The 6,000-nt window shown below is 39.5% G+C and overlaps 1 protein-coding gene across 5 annotated transcripts in view; it reads left to right on the forward strand.

The window, feature by feature from the left end:
• The window catches only part of Cdk19 (cyclin dependent kinase 19), a 218,973-nt gene that overhangs the window by 184,126 nt on the left and 28,847 nt on the right, over positions 1-6,000 (forward strand). The window lies entirely within an intron of this gene.

Here is a 6,000-nt window from a genome sequence, read left to right on the forward strand (position 1 = left end):
TACTTCCTGCTCTTTAGCGCCTTTCTTTTTGGTATAGTTTCAGAATTTCTCATTCATTTTTTTTTGGTAAAATTTCAAATGTATCATTTCTTCTCTTAGATGTTTTTAAATTAAAATTAAATTTGAATTTGTTATGCTCATTTATTACCTTTTGCTTCATTGCCTAGGTCTTCTAGTTTAGTAACAAAACAAAAAGCATAATTTGGGAATGTGGATATTCCCCAAATCCAAGTTATCTTTCGGTAGATTTCCCCATTTTTCCAAATAAATGCTTGCAAGTTGAATTACCATAATTATTAAACATAAAACCAAGTAGAGTTCCAGGGGGCAGTTTATCTCCAAACACTTTCTCTTTTGAATTTCTGATTCTCATTTTGGTGGAGGTATCTTTTCTTGAAACTGCCATATTCTTTGATAGCTGGAGGGATTTGTGTTTCAGATCACCCCAAGGTAGTTTCCACCATCTGTGACTAGAATTTATCCTCAGCATTTACAGGAAAGTGAGGAGGCTCCAGACACTAGATGATCACCCCTTATACATCTTTCTTGCAGAGCTACTAAGATTCCTTCCAGGATTCCTATAGGGTCTTTTGTCTCGTGTGTCCTTGTGAGGCTGGAGTATGTCCTGAAGAGGTCCTAACACTCCACCTTGTTGATCTGGAGAGAACAAGTCTTTTTTTATATTTGACCTCTTTATGATCATGAGCTCATAGAATTTCTAGACTAAAAGGGACAAGGTTCCAGTATACTAGCAGGAGAGGACAGAGAAACATTGCTGACTTAGCGTCTAGAGGAATGACAGAAGAAAAAATTAATGCTAGCAAACAAATGGGCTGAAGACAAAATTAGCAAATACTCTCACTGGATGCTCTTAAACTAAATAAGGTTATATATCTGATAATCTGCTTAGAATAAACCAATGGAGAGGTCCAGTCCCCAGAAAGAGCTTACCAACATCCACCCAAGGAGGCAGCATGGACAGTTGGACACATAGGGTACCTGCTGGTACCTCGTGCCAATCCATGTAACTCCTCTGTTGAAAGTGGGTCACCACTGGGATGTTATGCTTGAATGCCAGAACTGTTGACAGTAAAATGCAACCCTCTCCTCAAAGTGAGTAAAAGTTTATTTTGAGTCAAAGTGAATGACCATGGCCAAGGAACAGATTCAAGCTGCTTGAGTAACATTCCAACATGGAAACAGCTACAAAACTTTTATAATCATAGAAAACAAGACATTTCCCAAATACATTGGTGGGAACATCAGTTAGGTGGGTTGTAGCAAACTGGAGAGAACTCTGCTGTTGGTTTTAGGTGTTATCTGGATGCCACCCTTAGCTTTTGGCTTGGTAGAAGCTAGTGGGCTGTTAATGCATTCCAGAGATTTTACTGGATAGTTGAAAGGATGTTAGGTCATGCACAGATGTTGGTAATGAATGGCTATTAATGGGCCTAAGGATAGCTCAAGGTAATTTGACTCTGGATCTGCAACATCCTAACTCTCTAGAGTCAGGTATCCTCTGTAGAGTCTTTTTGATCTAGGTGTAACTTTTTTTTTGGCCACTTCAGTTCACACCTCCATCCTGGTTTCTTTAGCATTTATTTTTTCTCTACTTCTAGGATACGCTTAATGTTCATTGTTTGGTTCCATTTACCCTAATTTGTTATGATCCCACCTTGAATTCCATTTTTCTGTCAGAGCTGCCTTCTGAAAGGACTTGGCCTGAGTGCTGCCTTACTAGGTCTGGTGACTGGTAGTCGTCACTGTTCTCCTTTGTCACCGTAGGTTCTGAGCAGTTTGGTCTTGAGACTGTCTTCTGTCTTGGTCTGTGTGGCATTATATGACTCTGTTTTACAGCTTTTACTTTATTTTATTTAATTTATTTATTTTTTATTTTATTTTATGTGTATGCATGTATTCCTTGCATGTAGGTAAGTGCACCCCTGTCATGCAGTGCCTGCGGAGGTCAGAAGGGGCTGTTGGATCCCCTGGGACTGGAGTTACAGACAGTTGTTAGCTGCCATGTGGGTGCTGGGATTTGAACCTGAGTCTTCTGCAAGAACAACCAGTGTTCTTAACCATTGAGCCATCTGTCCAGCCCACAACTTTTACTGTTACTTCAGCATTTTAATTATCACCTTTTACTCTTCAAGACACTCTTAGCATTGGTTTGGGACATAACCTCCCTCTGCAATTATTTTTTTAGGAATTTGGCAATCTATGACCTCAACCCTTCATTGAGTGAAAATAACTCTTAAGATTCGGGTCTCCGTTGTCCCTCCCTAGCAGAAGTCTTCATTGTTGTTTGGGTCTGGCAGCCCGAGATCTATTGACCCAACTAAATTCATCATCATCTTTTCAGACTCTTGTTTGCATCATTCATTACATTTACCCTAGTTGCCCAAAACTAATGTGTCAACATAAAATTCTATATTCCTGTCAGGCCACTTACCATATTGTTAAGAGTTTTAAGATTCTAGTTCTATTAAAGATTGGAGGTAAACCAGGGATGAAATTAAGCAGTTAATAAATAAAAGTCATTCTAGTTGATTAAGTTGTTTGTAAACTTTACTTTAATGGCGCATTTTTGTGTGCAAATGGTGATGGAGATTAAATACAGAGCCTCACACGTGCCATACAAGTATTCTACCACCAAGCTACACCCACATTTCCAACATTACTATTTGAAAGGTAATAAGTGGGGACTAAGAGCACAGCTCCTGATAGGGTGTTTGCCTAGCATGCATGAAACCCTCTATTCATTTCCCAGGGTAAGAAAGTCTACAGATGCCTTTGCTTAAGGCTTTAGTATCATTCTGTTTGGGCTCAAAAGAGTAGCATGGTTGAGTGGAAAATACAGTGTGTCCTTTCCTGTATTAGAGCCTTTCCTGACTCAGCAACCTAAGTGACTTCTCAATGGGCATTGTACCATACCCTTGTAATCTCAGCACTGAGAAGCTGGGGCAGGAGGATTGCCTTGCTCTGTAGAGTGAGAACTTGTCTCAAAGAAAAAAAAAAAAGTAGAGATGAGTGAATTTCGGGGGGGAGGGGGCTAGGAAAGCTAGAGGGAAAGTAATGCCCTAGACACTCTATGAGAAATGCAGAGTGTCTGAACATTAATGCATATGTATACCTAAGAGCTGCTTGGTAAGGAATCCAGTGGCAGATAGAAAAGCCTCCCTTAGAGCAACAAACATGCCATACAGCACTCATCAAAGAAGCTTCTATTTTGCAACAGATGGAGGCTACTGTAGAGTCACACATCTGGTCAGGCACAGAGAACATACCCCTGGGAGATGCCCAGTACTAGGTGACACATCTGCAGTCGAATCTCTACAACTAGGGCTCATGGAACATAGAGGAATAAGTAGAGAGAGGGCTAATGCACCCCTCAACTCTCACCAGTGAAGTTTCCATGTACATCAGAGTGCAATACACACAAAAGGCCACAACTGTCTAAGTTTTGGAGAATAAGAGACTCTAGAGTGTAGGATGGGACTCCTATATGGAACCTCACCCACCCACAGCTCAGGGACCATTGCAGAAGAGGAGGCAGGAAGATTTTAAGAGCCAGAGCTAGTTCATAGCATAAGGAGGTGGAGGCTTCTAGGCCACTGGAGGCTTGCTCATGTGAACTTGCAGCAGTGGTGGCATCAAACATGGGACCCATGTCAGCTCAGTTAAACAAGGGCCCAAAGGGGAGGTTAGAAATAGGTGGCGGGCCAGCACTAGATAGAGAACTATTTGAGACTGTTGGGTAATGGAGAGTATGACTTACATACGACCACTGGATGGGCTGACTAAACTCCAGTGGGTGCATTTACACTGAAGGACATTTGGGTACTAACACCTGAATAAATAGGACTTAGCATGTATGGCAGAGTGTATAGGGTTTGGTGGCGGGGATGGGGGAGGCATGGATGGGGGAGGGGGTCTGGATTTGAGTGGGAAATGTTGTATGAAATTTAAAAGCTCAATTAAAAAAAGAAATTAAAAAAAAATTATAAGTCCTTACCTAAAACCAATCCTTCCTCCCTCTCTTTCTTCCTATCTAAAGAGACTTACTTTTCAGGATCCAGCTCAAGTTCTACTTTTAGTTTAGTCCACTTTTCAAGTGTTTTTAAACATTGTTCCAGATAACACCTTGAAGGAGACATAGACCCTCCCCTTGTGAGACTTAGCTCCATTAGAAACCAGACAGTACTAACTCCTCTGTTACTTAATGTAGCCCATATATTTTTTGTCACGTAAACTCCTTTGCTGTTTGTCTTTTGTTTGACACTGCTTAGTTTGTACCTTCACCAAAATTTTGCTACCCTATCCATTTAATCGCAGTTTCATTCATGTACATCTTATTTTAGAAAACTGTTATAGCATGGTTTAAGTTAGTTACTTTTTGTCTAACTTAGTAAATACGCAAAAAGTTATTTGAAGCTTCTGTAAAGCTTGTACAATAGACTGCAGTTGTTTTAAGAGTATTTTTTCCTTCTGGATTTGGTTTCATCTAACAGTGAATAGATATGCTTAAACAAAATTAAGAAGAGAAATACTATCTTTTTTTTGTCTTTTTGAGACAGGGTCTCTTTGTAGCCCCAGCTGTTCTGGAACTTACTTATGTAGACCAGGCTGGCCTCGAACTCACAAAGATCCGCCTGCCTTTGCCTCCCAAGTGCTGGGATCAAAGGCATGCGCACAGCCAAAAAATGCTATCTTCTACCTGTACTATAAAATGCATATTTTTCCATCAAAACAATTGGCATCTATTAAGTATATAAAATGGTGCTTTTAATATACATAGTGTTGTAAAGTAATAGATGTAATGTTGGTAAAATTGTTGGCTATTTTTGTTTGCTCAAGAGAAATTTAGTTTAAAAAGGGTAAGCATCAGTTTAGGTTTCCTTGGATAGCTTTGCCTGCCTCCCTCCCTCCCTCCCCCCTCCCTTCCTTCCTTCTTTCAATGCATTCTCAGAAAGTGTTGTAGATTATTCAAACTCTAAAGACAAAATACAGTCAATTAAAATTTTGATGCATATTGCATGTTATATACATTGAAAGTTTTATGTGCATTTGTACTTTTGATAGTACATTTGGGTCTCTTACACATTCAAAATATATTGTGTATATTGTATATTTTAAATTATAGAGGGTTATCATTCTTGTGAATTTGCCTTTGTGACTGTAATTACCATAATGCATGTTTATTGTCTGTCAGTCAGTGCTTAAGAATATAGCTGCTAAGGGGTTGGGAAGATGGCTCAGTTGGGAAAGTGCCTAACACTTAGGCATGAAGACCTGAGTTCAGATCCCTGGCACCCACATAAAAAGCTGATCTGTTACCCGAGTGCCCAGGGATGAGGGTGGGGGCAGAGACAGGCATATATCTCAAGCTTGTTGGCCAGCTGTCATAGCCAATCGGGTGAGTATTGGGCTCAGAGAAAGACCTTGTCTCAAAAAAGTAAGATGGAGACCCAGAGAGGAAATGTATACTTGTTCTTGTATACATAGACAAGTAATTTAATTGCCTTGGCTTTAGATTCTTCATCTGAGCTCAGAAGTAAGGAACAAAATATTTACTCAACTAGTGTTCTTATGTGAATGAAATGAGGTTATATGAGGTATATAAAAGACATTTGTAAATTGTATTGTGTTAAAAGGTACTTGTTATTTATGAAATAATAAAAATGGTCTCTAGAATCTTATCATAGTTATAAATACTTTTTACTAGTTTTTGTACCCTTAACATTTAAATCAGTTAGCTTTTATTTACACCATGAGTTATATAACAGTTTTAGCTCTTACTGTTTGTGCATGTTCTCATGAACATGTGTGTGATGTGCTATTGCTCTTCAACAATTGACTTTCTAGGGGAAACGGTCCCAACTGTTGCGTTCTCTGCTTTGCATGCTCTTCGCTACTCCCAGCATAGCCGATTTCAATCTCTAGTGTGCTGTTTGCAGTATCTGACTCCAGCACACACCAAACTAAATTATATATATATAT

Source organism: Nannospalax galili, unplaced genomic scaffold, assembly GCF_000622305.1.
Source record: "Nannospalax galili isolate Female #2095 unplaced genomic scaffold, S.galili_v1.0 scaffold646, whole genome shotgun sequence".
NCBI lineage: Eukaryota > Metazoa > Chordata > Mammalia > Rodentia > Spalacidae > Nannospalax > Nannospalax galili.